This window comes from Macaca fascicularis, chromosome Y, assembly GCF_037993035.2.
Source record: "Macaca fascicularis isolate 582-1 chromosome Y, T2T-MFA8v1.1".
In the NCBI taxonomy this organism is placed as follows: Eukaryota; Metazoa; Chordata; class Mammalia; order Primates; family Cercopithecidae; genus Macaca; species Macaca fascicularis.
The window spans coordinates 9,823,856-9,847,176 of record NC_132903.1 but is presented as its reverse complement, the minus strand read 5'-3'; the positions used below and the strand labels follow the sequence as shown (position 1 = coordinate 9,847,176).

The 23,321-nt window shown below is 39.1% G+C and overlaps 1 pseudogene; it reads left to right on the top strand.

Moving 5' to 3' along the window:
• LOC141406942 (centriole and centriolar satellite protein OFD1-like) overlaps positions 1-23,321 on the top strand; it is a 60,882-nt pseudogene that overhangs the window by 5,552 nt on the left and 32,009 nt on the right.

The window sequence follows — 23,321 nt, the reverse complement described above, 5'->3', positions numbered from 1 at the left end:
TGTGGTTCAGTAATGAGTTATGTATCTTTTGTTTGTCTGTGTTTATACGGACCTGGTAAATTGCCTTAATTATGGCCTAGATAATAAACTTTCATAGAGTAAGTAACTACTGTGGGTTGCAGACCATTGGTTAGACTTGATGATGGGCTTTATAGCATAAACATAAGCTGGCAACTTGCCTTTCATATATAGTTACTCTTTAGGTCTTTCAAAATAATTTGTGAATTAGTAATTGTTCTTTTCTGTTGGTATACCCTTTAACCAAAGGGTAAACCTGTTGCCTGCGTTGCTGTCACCCCCACAGGGACATTCAGTAATTCATCAGTTCATTCAGAACTTAATCATTTGAGCGCTCACATTCTGCCACCCATTAAGTAAGTCTGTGAGTTAATTGCCAAGGCTCTTGGTAGAAGTCTTAGCATGTAATAAAGAAATCAGATCACAAGACCTTTTGGGCTGCCTGAAAACCAGACTATACCTATGGAAATTCAGTATGATTAATAATTGTACGTTCTGTGCTCTAAGCACCATCCAGAGTAACTCTCTGTGAAGATTGAAATGTCTGTATCTATGGTGTTTAATGTGGTAGCTGCTAGCCTCATGTGGCTTTTGAGCACTTGAAATGTGGCTAGTGTGACTGAATGACTGACTTTTATTTATGTTTAATTAGCTACATGTGCATTGTGACTACCATACTGGGTAGGATAATTCTAAGGTATACAGCTAGTATCTGTTGCTTAAGTGTTACTTCAAAAGGAAATTTATGGCTTTAAAGGATGTTAAGAAATAATTTATGGGCCAGGTGTGGTGACTCATGCCTTTAATCCCAGCATTTTGGAAGGCTGAAGCAGGTGAATCACTTAAGAACAGGAGTTCGAAATCAGCCTGGCCAACATGCTGAAACCCCATCTCTTCTAAAAGTACAAAAATTTTCCAGACCTGGTGGTGAGTGCCTTTAATCCAAGCTACTTGGAAGGCTGAGGCAGGCGAATCACTTCAACCTGGAAGGTGAAGTTTGTATTGAACCGACATCATCCCACTGCAGTCCAGCCTGGGTAACAGAGCTTGAATGTATGTGTCCCTCCAGAATTCATACTTTGGAATTTAAAGCCCCCAGTGAGACAGAATTAAAAGGTGGAGACTTTTGCAGGTGATTAAATGGCCTTATAAAAGGGGTCAACAGAACTAACTAGGTCCTTTTTCCCTTACACCATTTGAGGATACTGTATTGGTCCTCACTGGAGAACACAGCAAAAATGTGCCATCTTGGAAACAGAGACCGGGCTTTCACCAGACATTGAATGAGTGATCTTGGACTTCCCAGCCTCTAAAACTCTAGGAAATACATTTCTGGTTTTTATAGGTTACCCAGTCTAAGATATTTTGTTATAGCAGCAGGAACATACTGAGATAGCATCTTTATTGTGGAACCTTTGGTCCTCATACTTAATGAGTGGGCTTTAAGTATTTCATTAGTTTTAGTTTTTAAGTATAGGGCTTTTTCCCTATAATTGACTTCAATTTCATCTCATAAAAATCAAGTTTTATGGCCAGGTGCAGTGGCTCATGCCTGTAATCCCAGCACTTTGGGAGGCCGAGGCAGGTGGATCACGAGATCAGGAGATCGAGACCATCCTGGCTAACCTGGTGAAGAGCTGTCTCTGCTAAAAAAGTACAAAAAAAAAAAAAAAAAAAAAAAAAAAAGCAGGGCATGGTTGCAGGTGCCTGTAGTGCCAGCTACTCAGGAGGCTGTGGCAGGAGAATGGCATGAACCTGGGAGGTGGAGCTTGCAGTGAGCTGAGATCAGGCTACTGCACTCCAGCATGGGAGACAGAGCGAGACTCCGTCTCAAAAAGAAAAAAAAAAAAGTTTTACAAGGCAGAACTGAAAACAAATCTCTACTAATCCTGTAGAGGGTCCTAATGTTACCAGGGAGTGGTCCTTGCTCCCAGAGCTTCCAAGATGATGATGGTGGGCTGCTTCCAAGATGGTGGCAAGTCTCGTGTTCTCTGACCTGGGGTTCTTGGCTTCACGGATTCCAAAAATTGAATCTTGGGCCATGCAGTGAATGTTATAGCTCTATTAGAAGTCATGGGTCATGGAAGAGAACCGTGGAACTCAGTGACTAGTGTTGAGCTCAATTAGGATGAACCTGGACAATGGCAAGCCTTTAGCCCAATCAGGAGTGGCGATGAGCACCTCACTGGATCAGGAACACAGTGGACACCCTGCCATATCCAGAGGAATGGAAGTCAGTGGCAGGTCTGCGATGGCAACAAACAGCAGTGGTGGACGGGGTATGAAAGCTTAGCTTGAGCTGTAACAAACACAGACCAGAAGAGTCGCAGTTGAAAGATTTAATAGAGTGAAAACAGAGCTCCCCTACAAAGGGAGGAGACCCAAAGAGAGTAGCCATTGGCCCCCTGAATACCTGGGTTTATATCTGGATCATTGTCCCTCCCACTGTGCTCTCAGGTGACAGATCATTGGCTATTTCTTTACCTCTTGTTTTTGCCTTATTAGCATTTTAATGAGTTCCCTGATTGGTCTGGTGTGAGCTAAGTTCCAAGCCCCTTGTTAAAAGGTGGATGCAGTCACATTCCCAGCTAGGCTTAGGGATTCTTAGTCCGCCTAGGAAATCCAGCTAGTCCTGTCTTTCACAAGGATTTGTGGCAGGCTCACTGTGGATAATTAAGAAGTTGCTTATGATCTGATCTAACCATTATTTACAGTTTCCTCTGTTAACGCATGTGACTCACGTGACTTAAACAATTGCACAAAATGCTACTTAAACAGAATGTACTAAGTAGTGTGAGAGATATCACACTCACTGAGTTGCTAACTCTTCTCCTGCCATGCATGAATGGAGGGTGATGACCCAGAATCAGCACCTCATTTAGGAATGGCCACGTGTCAACTGGGACAAAGGTCTCACTAAGAAATGTCAGATGTAGAGTATCCAAATGCATAATCATGTTGACAGATAAGGAGTTCAAACAGATTAGAAAAAAAAAAAAATCCTAAGTAACATATTTAGCTCTGCTACTCTAGAAAGTAACTGTTAGAACTAGGTTTCCAGTCAGGCATGGTGGCTCACCCCTGTAATCCCAACATTTTGGGAGGCCAAGGCAGGCAGATCACTTGAGGTCAGGAGTTTGAGACCACCCTGGCCAACATGACAGAACCCCGTCTCTACTAAATATACAAAAGTTAGCTGGGAGTGGTAGAATCGCTTGAACCTGTGAGGCAGAGGCTGCAGTGAGCCAAGATTGTGCCACTGTGTTCCAGCTTGGGCGACAGAGGAAGACAGTCATTCACATTCCCTCTGCCCCGCAAGTAACCTGTAATCATATTGCCTTCTAGTCCAACAGGCTCCCTGTGTCTGACTTGTTGAATCAAGATGAGATGCACAAAAAGCTGTACCAGACATTGAAGGATTGGGGTGTACTGGACACACTCAAGGTATCGGATTTAAGCATATATGTGTCATAAGTTTTATACGTGTAAACTGTAGCAGGTAGTTCACATTTAAATTTATCTGAAGTTTGGGTTTTTATAATTCTATAATACATAGATTGTGTTTTTGAATTACATTAGTATATTCCCAAATAACTCTGTCCTGAAATATTACAGTCTCTTGAAAACACTTGAGAAAATGTTGAGTTTGAGTCGACTTAAAGGTGCATGTTCAAATAGTTAATTGAACTGACAATAAAACAGGAGCAGGAAGCGTTTATATAATGAACACATTTTAGTAAGATAGACTTGTTTTATAAATCTGGCTTACAGGTTCCTAAATTAAAAAGTGGGTTTGTAATACATTTGGATGAGGGACATTGACACCATATAGAAAATACTGGTGTAGTGTTTAATAATAGTTTGGGGAATGAAAAAATTTATCTTTAAACTATATTGAAATGTCTGAATATATAATTTGGGCAGCAAGTATCTATTAGTATACCTTGTATGTGGATTAACTGCCAGGAGTAAAATTAGCTAAACCTGTTTTCATTGCAATGTGCATTTCAAAAGCATATTTTACGTGTAAAATATGTGGCTATTTCCTCGGTATATATCGTATTTTAATTTAGGTTCTATGGAGTGAACATTACCCTGTTTTCTTAAAAGTCTCTTGAAATCTTTATTTTCTGTGGCAACAGGCTTATCTTTGGATATTTCTGTAATGTATGTAGCAGTCCCCTGTTGTTGAATGTTTTGGTTGTATTCTCCAACAATCCACAGAGGTGCGATAAACTGGCAGAATTTTTTCCTATACTTCATATCCCAATCGTAAGCTGGCGAAAATGGGCTTCTAAAGAAGTGAAGCAGGTCTGGCTAATCACCAGTTTCACTTGGAAGATGGGGAAAGAAAGGTTTTTCTACAACCCACTGGGCTGCTTCTCTCACTGGGTGAGATGTGTGCAGGGGAAGCTTCCTAACTTCTGGCCATGGATCTAGAACCATTATGAAAATAAAGGAAGATTTCCAATGAATATAATGTATTCTAATCTCTCTATATTTCTACTGAGACAGTTCTGCTGTCATTTCTTTCCCTTGTCTGTCTTTCCTTTTTTTTTTTTTTTTTTTTTTTTTTTTTTGAGCTAGACACAACTTCACAACCTGCAGATTCATGTATTGATGCACCCTCTATAGAATGGAGAACTGCAGCCTCAGTCTATTTCACTGGAAGGGAGCTTCCTCTTACTAGGCGCCTCTAACTCTTCATTGGCCGAGCACTTACCAAGATGTGGCTATGATTATTCATTTGCTGTTTTCTTTAGAGAAAGTGACTTAGCAAAAGAAAAGGTGAAGTCTTTCATTGTCTGTGTTTTTACCTTTTTTATTAACAGTTTCTTCCTCTGATGACTGTTAAATGCTGCATTAGAGCTAAGTGCTCTTTGACTAGGTCCATTTCTCATTCCTCTTTGCATCGACATTGTAACTTAAGTGCTTTTTAACTAGGTCCATTTGTCATTCCTCTTTGCATTCACGTCGTACCTGCACATAATATGTTTGTTATGTAACAAGGGGTCACTAAATTTCGAATTAATTTCTCGGCATCTCATTTAGTCTTTTGTAAAATTATGCTATAGAATCTCTAAATGTTTCAGAGCTAAAATTGATCCATCTATCCTCCATGTTGTCTAGTAAGACCGAGAATCTACTGAATGTCCACTGTGAGCTTGGCACTGTGTTAGGCACTCTGCAGATGTTTTGGGTGTTACAGATGAGGAACCAGACTCTGGAGCGGTCAGTCAAGTAACTTTTAAGTGACAATGCAAGGCAGTAAACCTACAGCTCTAAAATAAGCTGGTTTTTTTTTTTTTTTTTTGCCTAGTCTTTTAATGTATTTCTCTTCTTTGTAATTATATGTGAGAAATACAAAATTTAAAAAAAGTCTGTAAATGTCTCAAATATTAAAAAGACTTTCCTTTTGTTTTTAGTACATTTCTAATTATTGTAACTAGATTTCTTCACTATTACTGTTGAACATTAGTCCCACTTTGCTATTTTAAATGCAGATTCAGCAAACTACCTGTAGATATGAGCGTGTGTATGTGTGTTTAGCAGACTTTATTTTTCAAAACAGTTTGTGTTTACAGCAAAGTTGAGTGGGAAGTACAGGGAATTCTCATACACTTGCTGATCCTACACATGCACAGCCTCTCCACTGTCAAAGTTGTATACTGGCTACAATTCATAATATACGGTGACATGTCATTATCGCCCAAAGTCTAAAGTTTACATTCGATTTCACTCTTGGTTTTCTTCATAGGTTTTTACTTTCTTTTTGTTGTTTATAATTATCCCAAAGTTTCAGGTTTCAAAGTTTTAAGGACACAAGGATCTTAGTACAGTATTTTTTGTTTTGTTTTGTTTTGTTTTTGTTTTCGTTTTGGATGGGGTCTGTCTCTCTCAACCAAGCTAGAGTGCAGTGGCGTGATCTCGGCTCATTCAACCTCTGCCTCCTGGGTTCAAGCAATTCTCCTGTCTCAGACTTCCAAGTAGTTTGGACTCAAAGCTCACACCCCCACTCCTGGCTAAGTTTTGTGTTTTTAGCAGAGATGGGGTTTCACTATGTTGGTCAGACTGGTCTTATTTTCCTGACCTCAGGTAATCCACATGTCTTCAAACTCTCAAATTGGCGAGTTTACAGTGTGAGCTACCACATTAGCCTTGATTGCTTAAACATATTTGTTGAAGATTGTGGTAGTTTAATATCCATTTTTAAAGTGCTGCCTACCACAACTGTTTTTGCCCCCTTTCCCCTATTGGTAGTCTGGGATTACAGGCACCGGCCCCCATACCTGGGTAATTTTTGTATTTTTAGTGGAGACAGTGTTTCATCACGTTTGGCCAGGTTAGTCTAGAACTCCTGACCTGAAGTGATCCACCCGCCTCGGCCTCCCAAACTGCTGGGATTACAGATGTGAGCCACTGCACCTGGCCTCAGTAAATATTTAAATGAAAACATTTTTATATATACTTTATGTTCTGGGATACATGTACAGAACATATGGGTTTGTTACATAGGTGTACACACATGCCATGGGGGTTTGCTGTACCCATCAACCTGTATCTGTATTAGGTATTTCTCCTAATGCTATCCATCTTCTAGCCCCCCATCTCCCAACAGGCCCGGGTGTGTGGTGGTCCCCTCCCTGTGTCCATGTGTTAGTGTTCAGCTCCCACTTATGAGTGAGAACATGAATTTGTTTTGCTGTTCCTGTGTTAGATATGCTGCATGTCTTCAGAAGCAGCCAGGTTTTATTTATAGACATTAGGAATGTATTTATATACTTATGTATTTTTTGGAGACCCGCTCTAGCTCTGTCACTTAGGCTGGAGGGCAATGGCACCATCTCGGCTCACTGCAACCACTGCCTGCACTCCAGCCTGGATGACAGAGAGAGACGCCATCTCAAAAAACAACACACACACAAATTGTACTATGCAGAATCTATTACAAAACATTAAAATTAACCCTACTTCCAGTCTCTACAAATCACTGGTACGATTGCTGAGTTTCTATAATGTACTTTGGTTTGTTAATTATGAGTATGAGCAAATAGCTGAATAAAAGTAAAATATTTTCTTTTTACAGGTTTCAGGATTTGATAAAGTAAACCAAACAGGTGGGAGTCTACATCTTTGTAAACTATAGCAAGAGTTTTCTATGTAACTTTTTAAATAAAATTCAATGAAGCTAATTTTTAGGGAAAAGTGTAAGAAATTTAATTTGATTTAAATGACTTGATTTTTCCTTGCTAACCATACCTTACCTAATTTTCTTTTCTTTTCTTTTCTTTTCTTTTCTTTTCTTTTCTTTTTTCTTTCTTGAGAGGAAGTCTCACTCTTGTTGCCCAGACTGGAGTGCAATGGCATGATCTTGGCTCAGCACACTCTCTGCTTCCTTGATTCAAGCGGTTCTCTTGTCACAGTCTCCTTAGTAGCCTTGATTGCAGGCACCCACCACCACACCAGGCAGATTTATTTTTTATTTTTTATTTTTTGTATTTTAATAGAGATGGGGTTTCACTTTCTTGGCCAGGCTGGCCTCAAACTCTTCATCCCAGGCAACCCTCCTGCCTTGGCCTCCTAAAATGCTGGGATTACAAGGGTGAGCCACCGACTCTGGCCTATATTTCCATTTTTGTAGTAACTTTATATACTCAAATAAGAAAACAGCAGACAATATCAAGGGCCCTGGATATGCTAAAAGGTACTCTTTGTAAAAATATTCACTGTTGAGAACATTTCTGAAAGAAAAAACCAAAAACTGATTTTTATACCATCTGTGTATACTAGATATCCCTCTCAAGTACAATTGATAAGAGTATTAAATGTATTATGCCCTTCAAGAATGAGATATGGTTCAATAATGTGTTATGTGTCTTTTGTTTTTAAATGTTTATGCAGACGTGATAAATTGGCTTAATTTTGGCCTGGATAATAAACATTCATAGAGTCCATAACTACTGTGGGTTCCAGACCATTGGTTAGACTTGATGATGGGCTTTGTAGTATAAACATAGGCCTGTAATTTGCCTTTGATGTATACTCTTTAGGTCTCTTTAAACAATCCGTGAGTTAGTGAGTTAGTACTGGTCCCGTTGTGTTGGTACATCTTTGGGTTTTGTCTGTTGCCTGTTTTGCTATCATCCCCACAGTAACAGTCATTCATCCATCCATGCATTAATTCATCAATCCATTCAGAACTTAATCATTTGAGTACTTACTTTCTGCCAGCCATTAGTTAAGTCTGTGAGTTAACTGGCAAGGCTGTTGGTAGTAATGTTAGCACATGATAAATAAATTGAATCACAAGACGTTTTGGGCTTCCTTCAAACCAGGCCATCCCTACTGAAATTCAGTAGGGTAAATAATCCCACATTTTCTGTTCTAAGCACCATCCAGTGTGACTCTCTGTGAAGATGGAAATGTCTATAACTATGCTGTTTAATGTAGTAGCTGCTAGCCTCGTGGTTGTTGAGCACTTGAAATGTGGCTAGTGTGAATAACTGACTTTTAAATTTATGTTTAATTAGCTACATGTGCATTGTGACTACCATACTGGGTAGCATAATTTTAAGGTATATAGCTAGCGTATATTGCTTAACTGTTACTTCAAAAGCAAATATATGGCTTCAGAAATATTAAGAAATAATCTATGAGCCAGGCACATTGCCTTGTGTCTGTAATTCCAGCACTTTCAAAGGGCAAAGCAGGAGAATAACTTAAGGTCAGGGGTTTTATATCAGTCTGGCCAACATGGTGAAACCCTATTTCTACTAAAAATACACAAACTTGCCAGACCTGGTGACAAGTGCCTGTAATCCCAGCTGCTTGGAAGGCTGAGTCAGAAGAACTGCTTGAACCTGGAAGGTGAACATTGTTATGAACCGAAATCATCCCACTGCAATACAGCCTGGTTGACAGAGCTAGATGCCATCACAAACAAGAAAGGGAGGAAGGAAGGAATGTGGAGAGAGAGAGAGAAAGGGAGAGAGAGACAGACAGACAGAGAGAGAGAGAGAAAGTCTGTGTACTTGCAATTGGCACATTATCTTTAAAATTCGTTTTTCTACCTCTACACAGCCTCTTTAAATGCATCAGGTTCAGGAAGACATCTGTTTGACAGCGCTTACCTGCTTTATCTAGCATCCCTGTATAATTTCTAGAAGTCAGAAAAACATTAAGTAGCAGACATTTCAAACATCCTAGGGCCAAAATTTGGGTAGAACTTTAGCTAACAATAAAATAGCTCCTGGTAAAATACAATTATTTTAAAAATTGATGGACTGCAATTAACCAACAGAAATCTGTAACAAGGTATTTTTTACCTAACTGTTGTCTCTTCCCTGACTCAGAGACCTGTGGTCTTACTGTATCCTAATATATCTATGCTCAGGTGGTGCTAAGCTGTTGAATGGCCACAGTAGATTCCCCCAAGATTCTACTCACTATTCTTCCTACTCCTAGTATTTCCTGTCAGAGATAATGATGCACAGAAAGTGATGAGGGAAGAAAGAATTTGGATGAGGGAAGAAAGTCTGGACATTGGCCCTTTGCTTTGTGAAAGTTAAGATTCTTATCTTCAATTGGTAAAATAATAGACACATACATCAATGGGGACAGAATTATAAACTCCAAAAGTATATTCACACAAATATAGTCAGTTGATCTTTTTTAACAATGGTGCAAACACAATTCAATTCCACAAGTTGTGCTGGAACAATTTGATATTCACATGCACAAAAATGAATGCTAGACCTAAATATAAAATGCAAAACTGTAAAACTTCCAAACAAAAACAGGATAAATTCTATGTGAGATATAACACCAAAAGCAAGATAAATGAAAGAAAAATGTGGGCGAATTAGACTTCATTGAAATTAAAAACATCTCTATGGAAGACAGTGTTAAGAGAATGCAAATATGGAATGTCAAAACCCATAGAACTTTAACATCAGCAAGAGTGAACCTTAATGTTAGCAAGTTTGGATGAGGTGATCCAAGATGAAATGCAGACTGTGACAAAACAATCTAACTGTAATTCCCTCATTGAAGGGGGTAGGGATAGAGGAAAGGTGCTGAGCAGACTAAGGTTTTTGTTCCAAGAAACTAAAAGTTTCTTAAATAATTTAGGCTTGTGGTTTAAAACAAAGTTTTAAACTATTCAGAAAGATACACAATGATAGCAAAGTGGCAAATTCTGCCCATTTTCTGTAATCTCACTCTCCACTGATAATTAGAATGAATAATTTTATTTATCGGTCTTCCTTGTAGAATTGAGTTTAAAACTCTCTGTATTCGTAATTAAAACACACAATCAAGTGGGATTATATTGTAGATTCTGTATGCAATTTGCTTTTATATTCACCAATATATCTTTCTGCAGCAGTATATTTAGACTAATTATTTTTAAAAGAATGTATTTAACCCCATATTGATGGAGATTTAGTTGTTTTATTGTTTGCTTTTGGCCATTAGAAGTAACCATCGTGCAGTGTGCACTCTTTGTGCCCTTTGTGAAAGTATAGCTGTGTAAATTCCTAGAAGTGGAATGACTACATTCAAGGGCACTTACACTTTGAATATATATAAACACTGACAAATTTCTCTTCCAAGTGAATTAGCATCGCTATACATCCACTCTCTTTCCAATATTAGCATTATCAAAGTTTTAATCTTAGTAGTGTTATAGGAAAAATAATGGTTTCTCTGTTGTATTAATTTGCATTTATGATTTTGTTTCTGTTCATTCAACATATAAAGATTTTGTTTGTCTGTGTTTAACATTTTGTTCACCTTTGTTTAACGTTTTGGGTTTTTTTTGCTGCAAACCGTCCATGCGTTTCCCCATTTTTCTTTTATTAATTGATTTTTAAGAGCTCTTTCATATTACGAAAATGTCTTCAATTTAGTCCTCGTTATGATATGGCTCCGATGAGTGAGTACCAGGGCTCTTGTCTCATGTGAACTGCATAAAATGACATGGACACACGTGGAGTGGTTTTAGAAACCAAGAGTATAATAGACAAGGAAGAGGAAAGAAGGAAGAAGCTCCCCTGTACTGAGGCAGAGGGAGGAGGTTTCCAAAGCTGAACAAGGAAACCCCAAGCAGTGGGGAAACCAGCCAGTTACATGGGGAGGCTGGAAGAGGTGATGTCTAATTTGCATAGGGCTCAGGGGATTGATTTGACCAGGCAAGTTACTCACATAGCCCCTGAAAAAACTGGCCCTCCCACCCTAGCCATTTAATATGCAAATGCAGGGCACCATGATATTCTACATACGTGGGGCTATGTGGGGGTAGCCATGTTGCTAGGCATATTTGAAGGCAAGGTCAAGGAAAAGAGGGCAGGAATTGCCACATTTGAATGGACCCAACTTTTTATGGGCAGCATTTGCATATCAAAGTTTGTCTGCTGGGCTCTAAGAGCCCTGGCTGTCCAGCTAGACAAGAAACATTTATGGAGCTGCTTTAAAAGACACAGAAACTTTCCAAGGGCTCCTTGTCCCTTCTATCTGCTTAAAATCATTTCTTAATAATATCTATAACATATCCCGTCCCGCCCCCCATTCCCAGAAGAAGTCACCTTAACTGCTGTTAGAGGGGAGATGACTCTTTCTGGCTACTTCCTGCTGAAAAGGGGCATCGAATGGGGAACAGCAGCTAGGGCTCCTCCTGCGGTTGATATAAGGGTCTTCAGAAGAACAGTGTGTCCATGCATGGTTCAGTTTGCAGCACCATATGGAGTTTGATGCCTTCTATGGAAGAGATAAACAGTTTGAGTTATACTGTTGAGTATTCAGGGTTCAAATATTAATGCAAGACGTATAAGCAAGAGAGAGTTTAATACAGGGATTAACTGATTTTATAAAGTAGACTGCAATTCATTAAAGAGAGATTGTAGTCACCCGGGGCTGAAGGCTGCATTTTTCCTGAGCCTCTAAATAATTTTGATTTGATATTTAAGTACCTGTAGATTTTCCTGTGTTTTACTAGAGGTGTTAGTCCAAGATATCGAATTTCCTTTTGGAAGTCTATGAAGTTCCTTTATTTGATTTTCCCCAACAAAGTTATGGGCACCCTATTCAATTTTATACCTGGAAGAATTTGCAGGATAACTCCCTAGAACTAGTATATTGATCCAGATAATTACCCATCCCTTTTTGTTTTTACCAAGCTGCAAGAGATTACCACTTGATTCACAGGAATAAGCATGGTTAGTCTAAAATGTAGACAAAAAGCTTAAAAGACAATTAATGGTACTGTGTTCAGAATTTATTCCTTCCAGTGGGTTATTGGTCTTGCTGACTTCAGCAATGAAGCCTCAGACCCTCACGGTGAGTGTTAAGAGTTCTCAAAGATGGTGTGTCTGGAGTTTGTTCCTTCAGATGTGTCCAGAGTTTTTTCTTTCCGGTGGGTTCATTGTCTTGCTAACTTCAGGAGTGAAAGTGCAGACCTTTGCAATGAGTGTTACAGCTCTTAAAGGTGGCATATCTAGAGTTGTGTGTTCCTCCTGATAAGTTCCTGGTCTCACTGACTTCAGGAATGAAGCTGCAGATCCTTGTGTTGAGTGTTAAAACTCCTGAAGCTAGTGCATACCCAAACAGTGAGCAGCAGCAAGATTTACTGTGAAGGGTGAGAGAACAAAACTTCCAAAGCTAGGAAAGGGACCCCAGTGGGTTACCACTGATGACTTGGGTGGCCAGCTTTTATTCCCTTATTTGGCCCCACCCACATCCTGCTGATTGGCCCATTTTAGAGAGCACTGATTGGTCCATTTTACAGAGTGCTGGTTGGTGTGTTTACAATCTTTAGCTAGACACAGAGCACTGATTGGTTCATTTGCAATTCTTTAGCCACACACAAAAGTTCTCCTAGTCCCCACCAAACCCAGAAGCTCAGCTGGCTTTGCCTCTCAGTGCTAGGAGTTAATGATAAATGTATTATAAGCTTTAGAGCACAATTTCTCTCTGCAGGCCTCATTTTTGGTTAAAAAAAAAAAAAAAAAAGTTGTGACAGGACTGTGTGTGCTGTTCATAGAATGAACTTTATTCTTATACTTGGACTGATTACTTGCATAACGTGCAGCAAGAATGGTTATTTTTACATAGGCCTTTTTGGGTTAACTTTGATGAAACTCTGTTCCACAAATAACGTTAGATCAGACCTTTAAAACTGTGCCCAACCGTGGTTTGTATCCTCAAATACCTGTGAGCTGGCTGGTCCTCTCCTCTTGAGGTCCCAAATAAAGTTGAAACTCCCAGACCTTTTTGAAAGGGACATTATTTACTGTCCACAGGTTAGGAACCCCTGTGCAGGGACTGTGTAGACAAGGTATGAAGCCAGTTCTCCCCAAGGAGGTTTTATTGGTTCTGCATGTCAACCTTGATTCCTCAAAGGGAAACACATTATTTTAGTCAATTCACGGTAAAATAACCGGTTTTTCCAATTCTGTTCAGTGGACAAAGTAAATGGATTCTTATTGCACTGATGCAAACAACTATCTTGCCATAAGTTAAGAGTAGTCACAGTTTACAACAAACATGCTCCAAATTTTGATTACAGGAGAATATATTGCTCAACTTTTAAAGGCCATAAATAGTTTAAAATAAGTTTTCTTGACTCTGAAAAAACAAAACAAAACAAAACAAAAAAAACAAAAAAAAACAAAAACAAGGACCATCAGTATTCCAAACCAAAGTTAAAAAGATGGCTTTAACTTTCCGAGTGCCACCCAATTAGTTAACTCTTCTTTTGCTTGATATTTGTAAATATATCAGTTCTTTATGAGGTCTGTACATTCTTTCCCTGTTCCAATGTTACAATCTTCAAAGCTATTAAAAACCTGCATTTGAGAATACCTATTAAAGTCCTTAAAATAGCACAATTATAAACCATCTTTTTAGAAGGAACAAAGCAAGAAAACCATTATCTGTGAATGAAAAAGCTTCCAGGATAGTTAACAGTTAAAAACATGACTGACAAAGAAGTTTGTTTATCTGCGTGGTTTACAATAACTGTACCCTTAATTATGATTGACAGCATATACTTAGACATTGGAATTTTAGAATTTCCATACAATTTTGGAACATATGTTAGTATTATTCACTAAAATATAACTTAAGATTGGACATCATTTTGGCAAGCTCATGTGAATAAATTCGTCCTGTATACCTCTTTTTCTGAGTGTTTCAGAGGCCCTCTAAACCATCCAAAAATCTAGGCATTAGGAAGGACAACTTTGAAACTTGAAGCTTCCTTTTGGGATGTCTTAAATGTTAGAGGTTTAGAACACTTGATTTATGAAATAGAATTCCAGATTGCCACAAATTATTTGTTTTGCCGAAGTGATGGCTCAAAAGGCAAAAACTTTTCATTAGCCATTGCTTTTACATGAAAATCCTTTCCAAAGCCAAATTTTACCCTTGCATTAGTTTGTTAATGTTAGCCCCAATTTGTTTAAATAAAACCTTAGAGATCATTTCATTTAATCTCAACCAATTTGACCATGAGGAGAAATATTTACAAGCTTTTTATAATTATTTTTCTAAAGGGCAGATTAGTTTCTTAAGACTTCCTTGATGTCTTGGCTTTTATTTCAATGCTCAGTTTATGAAAAGACCATACAATACCCGCTTGAGTTTGGGTAACGTTCACTGTTGATGTTTAGCAACTTTCATTTTTGGTGAAAACCCTGGCTAGTAAGTGATTTTAGTTGTATACCAGGTGTGGATGATAGAAGATGCAGACAGAAGTGCAGATAAAGTTTGATTTTCCAGCATCTAGCTCCACGTGTCCCAGGCCTTACCTCTCTGTCAAACAGGCAGTGTATCACCTTGGAAAATTTTGAAACCTGATATCTAAGTTGTATGATTTAGACCTCCTATTTGCATTTTGAACACACTTGCATTTTGCCAATAATTCTTAGGACTTTCTTTCTTAAAGTCACATGAACTAAAAAACCTTTCACTTAAGTGCTTGTTTTTCCTTAAGGCAGTTAATTAGAGCTTTTTTAAATAGACATTACACACAACACATAGATAGTAAAACAAAGAGAAGATTTATCCAAGATTTTTCATTTGCCAGGTTTTAAATTTGGATTACTGGTTTCAGTTTGGAGCCCTTGGAAGAACAGGGCCAGTAGCATACCTTTTTGGGGCCTAATGAGCAGACAGAGCTGAAGGCAATTAACCCATCACCCATGGGACCCTTGTTTCTTAGTCGGGGAGATGAGGATGTTTCCACATATTTTAAGTGGCCAAGAGCATGCTTTTCTGATATATAACTATGATTAACCAATCCATACAGTGTATTTTCTACTTAGTAATTACACATCAAAGCTCTCTCATAATGTGAAATAATTTGATATCCCTAAGACCCAAAATAGTGGCAACACCATACATAACAGAACAGAGCCTTTGATTTTGAGAGGAAACTTCTCCTTTTAATTATGGAGGATTCATCAGGAAAATGGTGATTTGGGGTGTGTGTGTGTGTGTGTGTGTGTGTGTGTGTGTGTGTGTGTTTTCCAATATGAGGTCTGTGGCATCTACTCTGTTTTCCCCCAGGAATCCCATGCTATCGTAAGTTACCTTAGGGCCTCTAATGCCTGCATTGAGAGTGGTTAGACAAAAAACAAACAAAAATAGTTCAGTTGACTGAGCAGAGAAGAGCCTTTTTTTCCAGAAAAAGTTTTAATGTATCTATAACTTAAATACCCACTTTTATTGGAGCTGAAAACTTATTCAGAAAATTTCTTAAAAATTCCTTGTTACTTGACCTTAGCCAGGCCAAGCTCTTAAGATTTTCAGCTTTCGACCTTTAGAAAAAGTAATCTCGCAGATGAAACCAACAAACCTTAATTAGGTTATTATTTAACCGTGAGTTTGCAAGGTATTTTTATAAAAATGATAGACAGGTTTTGAAACTGTCATTGCAAAATTGTCACAGAGACAGTGAAAGAGAATTGACCCAAACAACTCAATTTTGTTTCCTGCCCCCATGCTGTCCTTGCCCATAACTGGGTTTAGGCTCGACCAATTTTAGAAGGAACCTGATACACAGTCTACAGTCTAAAACAAAGATGGTAACAGCTGCTTCCCAATATATACTTCGTTATTGCCTGGGGTTTAGACCAAGAAGATGGCCACAAGATTAGATACCAGGGTTTAGCTGTCAGGCAGCTGGAGGCTGCAAGATTTTGACCATACGTAACCTGCTCTCAAGATCAGTGCTTAAGATATTTTGTAAACTCTGGTATTGATGGATTAGCTGACGCCAGCCAGATTGACAAACTGGCTTATCCGATTTTGTGGCCCTCATCCAGGAACTGACTTAGTGGAAGAATACATCCACCCTTGTAAAATGGCAGAGGCTAAAACAAAATATTGCCACATGGTTACAGGTTATGGTCCCAAGGACAAGACACAAGATGGAGGGCTGTAGCCCAGTTTGTTGCTGGCCATTTAGTTGGGCTGGCTTGAACCACAGGCTTATGGGGTCCTGGGCCTGCAGTCTGACTTCACGTACCCTTTCGTTGACAGAATCATACAGAAACACATATAAAGCCAACAAATAGTCTACAACTTAACACTGACCTCACAAATCCTTTGTTATTATATATACATTTACAGATAATATAAACAATAATCCTTATGTTTCCTTTTACTGGTTTGCTCAGGGAGACAGAAGCCAAAAGCCCAGCTGGAAAAAATGTTTTACCTTTTTGTTGGCATATCAGGCTTCTGGGTTTCCTTTCCCCTAGATCAACTCTAAGCCAAGTATTTTAGGTTTTGAAAATTAACTTTTCCCAGGTTGGATGAACATTAACAAAGTGATAGAAGACATATTAAACCACAAAAGAAGGAAAACACGAAAGGAAGCGGTTCCTATTAGGGCTGTCAAGAGGTATTGCCTCTTTTCCTATTAGGAATGGTGTTTCCCCTATTTCTTTGCCTTCCTTATTTTCCTATTTTCTCTTTTCCCTTTTAACCTACTACAGGGGACTGATTGCTCATCTCCAAAATTTTCTTTTGCTTGCAGAGCTGCCTGTTTTAGCTGGAGTGAGGGTTTGGCTTAGGAGCAGCATAACAGTCCTTCATAAGAGATCAAATACCTGAATTAAATTTTGGAAAGCTTTTATTTATCTATCAGGATCATCAGAAAATTTAAATGAGTCTCCTGTTACTTGAGGAAGGCCCTGCGATGAGAAGGAAAATCAAAGGGGCCACAGATAAGGGAATCCTCAGATAGTTTCCCTGAAACTTGCTTCTCTAATTTTGGGAAATTTTTTTCTTTGGACCTGCCTAATATGACTGCTAAATGGGCTGAATTATTTTGCAACACTTGCAAAGATCTAGTAAGAAGGCCATACTCCTGAGCAAAAGAAAACAAGACACTTCTTCACAGTTTCAGAGTCAATGGAACCTAAGTGCTTTAAAATACAGTTGGCCAGTTGCGGTGGCTCACACCTGTAATCCCAGCAGTTTTGGAGGCCGTGGCAGGTAGGGAACAAGGTCAGGAGTTCAAGAGCAGCATGCCCAATATGGTGAAACCTCATCTTCACTAAAATACAAAAATTAGCTGGGCGTTGGGGTGTGCGTCTGTAATACCAGCTACTCGGGAGGCTGACACCGAAGAATCACTTGAACCCAAGAGGCAGAAGTGCAATGAGCTGAGATCACACCACTGCACTTCAACATGGGTGACAGAGCAAGATTCTATTAAAAAACAAAACAAAAAAATGAATAGTGAGTACATGTTAATGCACTCCAAGCCATGGCACCAGAGAAACTAAATTTGGGGTCTTATTTATGCTTCCTGCAAGCAGTCTTAATCTTCTTTTATTTCCCTTTGATCCCCTAGACCTGTGTTGCCTGTGTGCCTTTTTTAAGAAATGGATTTCAGGAAAAAAAGCACGTAATTTGTCAAGGTTACCTTAAGTGAGAAGTGTGCTAGATGGAACTCTATATCCTGCCATTATGGCCCAGGCTAAAGCATTTATCCATAGACAAATGGTTCCCATTAACTTCTGGACTTAAGTCTCCTTACTAATTACATACTGTCTTACTAGGAGACAGAATAGGTGCCTGAAAGGAATATGGGAATGGAATGGCCATTTCCCTACCAGTGGGACACTATCGAGACTAAAATCTGGCTACAGAAAATATCCTACTCCTAATTGCTAAAGCCAGAAACTTCTAAAAGAAACTGCTAGAGACCTGGAGCCTGATTTCTAACCCTGTGAAAGAAAGCTGTGGTGTTGCTGTGAAAAAGGAACAAAGCGTGCCTCGAAGAAGATTTCCATTAGCACTGGGTGGCGATGTTGGCTTAGAGATGCTATGTCCTCAACAGAGAAGTGCTAGCAAGTAGCTTCACCCCAGGGGAAACAGGAAAACTCTGTTCCTAGACTATAAAAATCTGTACATGTTTCATACAGAGAAAGTGTAAGAAGCTGCAGCTAGAGAAAAATAGTTTTGCAAGAGGATAGTTAAAAATTCTCTGCAAACTCCTGGAATGGGCTGTTGGATGCTGTGTCCAGGCCAGAGACCTTTGAATCATGCCAGGGTATGCCCTGGCCAGAAATTCAATATCCGTGTGTAACAGGGGGTTCTCCATGTTTGTCCTCACATCCATGTTTTAGTATGGCAGCCAGCACTAACTGTCTGTATTAGGCTGATGGATGCCCATTGATTTGTTTGATTTATTTTAAAATAGAGCTGTCACAATGAGAGGCAGGTTTTAAGCTTGCTTCCACAGTTGTCACTCTTGACAAAGACTGTACCTTGCATTCCCGGCCATTGCACCAAAGTTATGTGAAGAGGCTGGAGGAGGTGATGTCTGATTTTCTTGGGCTCCGGGGATTGGTTTGACTAGGCAGTCACTCACATAGCCCCTGAAAAAACTGGCTCTACACCCTAGGTTTTACTATGTAGATGAAGGGCACCATGATGTTCTGCACACATTGGGATATTTGGGAGCAGCCATATGGCCAGGAACATGTGAGTGGCAAGGTCAAAGAGAAGAGGGCAGGAATTACAATGTTTTGGTGTACCCAGTTTCTAATGGCAGGCATTTGTGTATCAAAGTTTGCCAACCCGACTCTAAAAGCCAGGGCATTTCTTCTGGTCAGGAACTGCTTCTGGAGTTGCTTTAAAAGAGACAAAAATTTTCCAAGGACCCCTTTGTCTCTCTGTCTGCTTATAATAATTTCTTAATAACTCCTGTAACAGTTATACCCCCATATTATTGCAGGGTTTTGTTTTTGTTTTTGTTTTTGTTTTTTTACCTTATGCCATTTGTAGATTTTCAATTTTCATGTAGTTAGATTGATAAATATTTATCCTTATTCCCTCCATGTTTTGTAGCATGCTTGGGAAGGCATTTCCTCACATTTATTCTTAGAAGCTATGACTGGGCACAGTGGCTCATGCTTGTGATCCCAGCACTTTGTGAGACCCAGCTAGTAGGATCACTTGAGATCATCAGTTTAGACCAGACTGGGCAACATAGCAAGACCCTATCTCTACAAAAACTAAAATTGGCTTCACGTGGTGGGTCATGGTACATGCCCCTACTCCCAGCTGCTTGCGAGGCTGAAGTAGGAGGATTGCTGGAGGACAGAATTTTGAGGCTTCAGTGAGCCATGATTACTCCACTGCACTTCAGCCTTTGTGGCAAAGCAAGACTGTCTCTAAAAGAAAAGAAAAAAAAAGGCATATGATGCGTAGAATGATAACGTCATAAAAGTAATATTGTGTAAACAGTGACTAAACTCAGAGTGGCTGCAAGCTCTGAAACAAACCTGTATGCATTGTGTTTCTTCGGTTTCCTTATGCATTTTTTTTTAAAGAATTGACAGAATATTATCGAGCTAAAGAGAGTTGTAAGATACTTTGGCAATTATAGCCTCCATTCTTAATTTCAGTTCTGCTGTTTTCATTTGGAATGAAGGAGGATACTGGATTTACCAGATTGTGTGGTGGTTCCTTGAACCGGAGGGATGCAACTTACAGGTAACAAGGGAATTCACTTTTTCTAGAATCATCTTGGGGGGCCAGGAAGTGCTTCCCAGTGTCATCGCCTGGCTTCATGAATGCCAGGGCTCTGCTGGTCAAAGCATGGAGTGATTCAAAGGACCATAATCTTTCTGTCTGTTGACTTTCACCTCTCTTAATTCAGAGGTTCTTCCTCATGGTTTGTCTTAACTTTACAGTTACGAAGTTAGAAGACTGCAGACTATTTGCTTTGCAAAGCACTAGAGGAGTTATTGGCTTATCGCTTCATTTTATAGTTGAGGAAATTGAGGTCATCAGAAGTGGAGCAACATGGAAATATTCAGTCTGCATCAGAACAGAGAGTGGAGTCCAAATTCTCCCATCCATGATCTAGAGCTTTTGGTTCTTTACGCCAGTCTGCATTATCATCCTGACCTTCAGTTTTGTGCTCAGTAGAGATGGGGAGTAGCCATTTAAAATGATGTGCTTAATGGAACTCTTGGCTGTCTTTACTCTTAAATAGTGAGAATAAGTTGTAAGAAGATAAGTTTGTAATTTGTACAATGTATTCTATGACTATGCCTTTAATTAAGTATAAATTTAATTCCATTAGAAACACATTACTTGCTAACTAACAAGCAGTGTTGTCCAATACGTGAGCCACATACATAATGTTAAGTTTCCCAGTAGCTACATTGAGAACAATAGGAAGAAACTGGTGAAATTTGTTTTAATAACATATTTAAACCAATATATCCAAAATATTGTTTCAACAGGTATTCAACATAAAATACACTAATGAGATACTTTGCGTTTATATTTTGCACTGAGTTTTGAAATGTGTGTGTGTGTGTGTGTGTGTGTGTGTGTGTTTTACATTTAAAGTATATCTCAGTTCAAACTGTCACCTTTCCAGTGTCAATGACCCCATGTGGCTGGAGAGACCTATGTTGTACAGCTTTTGGAAAACACAGAGAAGTTGATGAAAAACTATGTCTAAAATCTTGCCTACCAGGGACAAACACTATCAATGTGATAATCTACTTCTGCCAGTCTTTTTCCCATTGTACATACTTTTTTGATGGGTGTTATACATGGTTGAGATTGGACCCTGGATTCTTTGTGGTTGATTTTGATGCATAGTTGGTTTGAGGGCTGCTGGACTAATTAATGGAAGAGTCAGTAGATCTCACTTTAGTCCTGGCTATGCTGTTATTTAGTCAATTATTGAGCTATCTTGGGATTTGTTCTTTATCTGTAAAGTGGAGGCATTGAAGTACGTGATCTTTGATTCTTTTAAAGTTATTGTTTCGAATCTGAAGTCAGCTTTAACCAAAGTCCAATAAAGAGCTCTCTGCCTTAGCACTTAGAGAGTAGGGAAGAGACTTAGGTATTTTCAGACTTCAAACTGTATTCTTGGGTTTGTTTTTCCTCCAACATGTTACAATGAACACTTTCAAATATACAGAAAAGTTGACACAATTCTGGTCAACACTTACATACCTGACAAGTAGATTCCACTATTACATTTGCATTATATATGCTTCATCATTTTTATCTGTTCATCCATTCATCCGTCTTACTTTCTTGTATATTTCAAAGTAAATTGCAGACCCTCAGGCATTCCCCTAGGTATAGTCTTTCTTTCACTTTTTTTTTTTTTTTTTCTGTAATGGAGTCTCACTCTGTGGCCCAGGCTGGAGTGCAGTGGAGGGCTCTCTGCTCATTGCAAGCACCTCCTCCTGGATTCATACCCTTCTACTGCCTCAGCCTTGAAGAGGTCTGGTGGGGCATGGTGGCTCACGCCTGTAATCCCAGCACTTTGGGAGGCCCAGGCGGGCAGATCACGAGGTAGGAGATGGAGACCATCCTGCTAACATGGTGAAATCCCGTCTTTACTAAAAGTACAAAAAATTAGGTGGGCGTGGTGGCAGGCGCCTGTAGTCCTCGTTACTCAGGAGGCTGAGGTAGGTGAATGGCATGAACCTGGGAGGAGGAGCTTGCAGTGAACCAAGATTGCACCTCTGGCCTCTCTTACACACCTGACCATGCTTCTATGTCCTAATTTGACGTGTTTTTTTTTAATAGCTGAGAAGTTTCAGCTTATTGACAATCAGTTTGCAGATGCTTACCCCCAGCCTATCAAGTGTGAGTCTTTAAAACTGAAGCTAAATGAATATAAGAGAAAACTAGAAGAGCAACTTGAGGAAGAAATTCAAAATTTACAAATAGTCAAAAGATGAGCTTTACCTTGTTACTGTCAACAAGAGTGATGATTTTGTTTGTCTTCTAAAGTCTTAATCTTATGTATATCGAAAAATATCTAGAACTTTTAATAAAGAATGGGATACTCTACTCTTGTGAATGTTATTTTTATTTCCAATGACATTTGTTTGACATTTGAGTGAGTCCTACAAATACGGTGAATGAGATTATACTCAATGAAACAAAACTAAACATCAAATAAATGTAACATATTTGGACAGAGCATTAATGTGGAACCTAGCTGTGTAAGATAATTTGTTACTGTTTTTATAGTATAATACTTGAAATTTTTAATTGTTTGTGGTCAATTTGCAGTTGAAGTTTTTTAAAGATGCCAAGATAGTGAAAGTTAAAATGAAAGCAAAATGAAACTATGAGAAGGAATTAGCTGTGTTCCGGAATGTTTTTGAGAAAGACTTGACAAGCAAAATCTGAAGCCCTCATTCTTCATGAAAAGAATAGTCTTGAGAGAATTCAAAAGCACCAAGAGGTGATATTTACAAATAGTTTACTGTATGGGTATATTCTGCAGCCATTAGTAGATTGGCTCAAGATCCCGGAATGAGATGGGATAACTGATGAAACAAGGGTTCAGAAGAACAGCAGGCACTGGAGCCAAGAGTGCAAATAAAAAGAAAGATGAGCCTTGAAAAGGATACACAGATTTGCTTCTTCTGAGACTTGAGGAAAGGCAAGAATTGCAGCGGTGAACACTGAAGTTGGGTTTCTGGGAAACACAACCTAAATAAGCTCCATCTTTCTCAGGCAGATTAGAGGGTTAGATTATGGGTTTTAGGAGCAGCTCAGAGGTATAGACTAGCTCATGAAAGGGAAGAACAGCTCTTTAAGGCAGAGAGGACTGATCACCTGTATTGAGACTGGCAGGTGGAAGAATAAGGATAGTCCAATAGTACCAAATTGCAGGATGAGGTTTCAGGTGGAAACCAGAAACCCAATACAGTGTGATGCTATTGACAGAACCATGGAAATGAACAAAGGTAAAGGTCACCAGGGTCACAAGGGTCACCCATGGGGCCATTTGA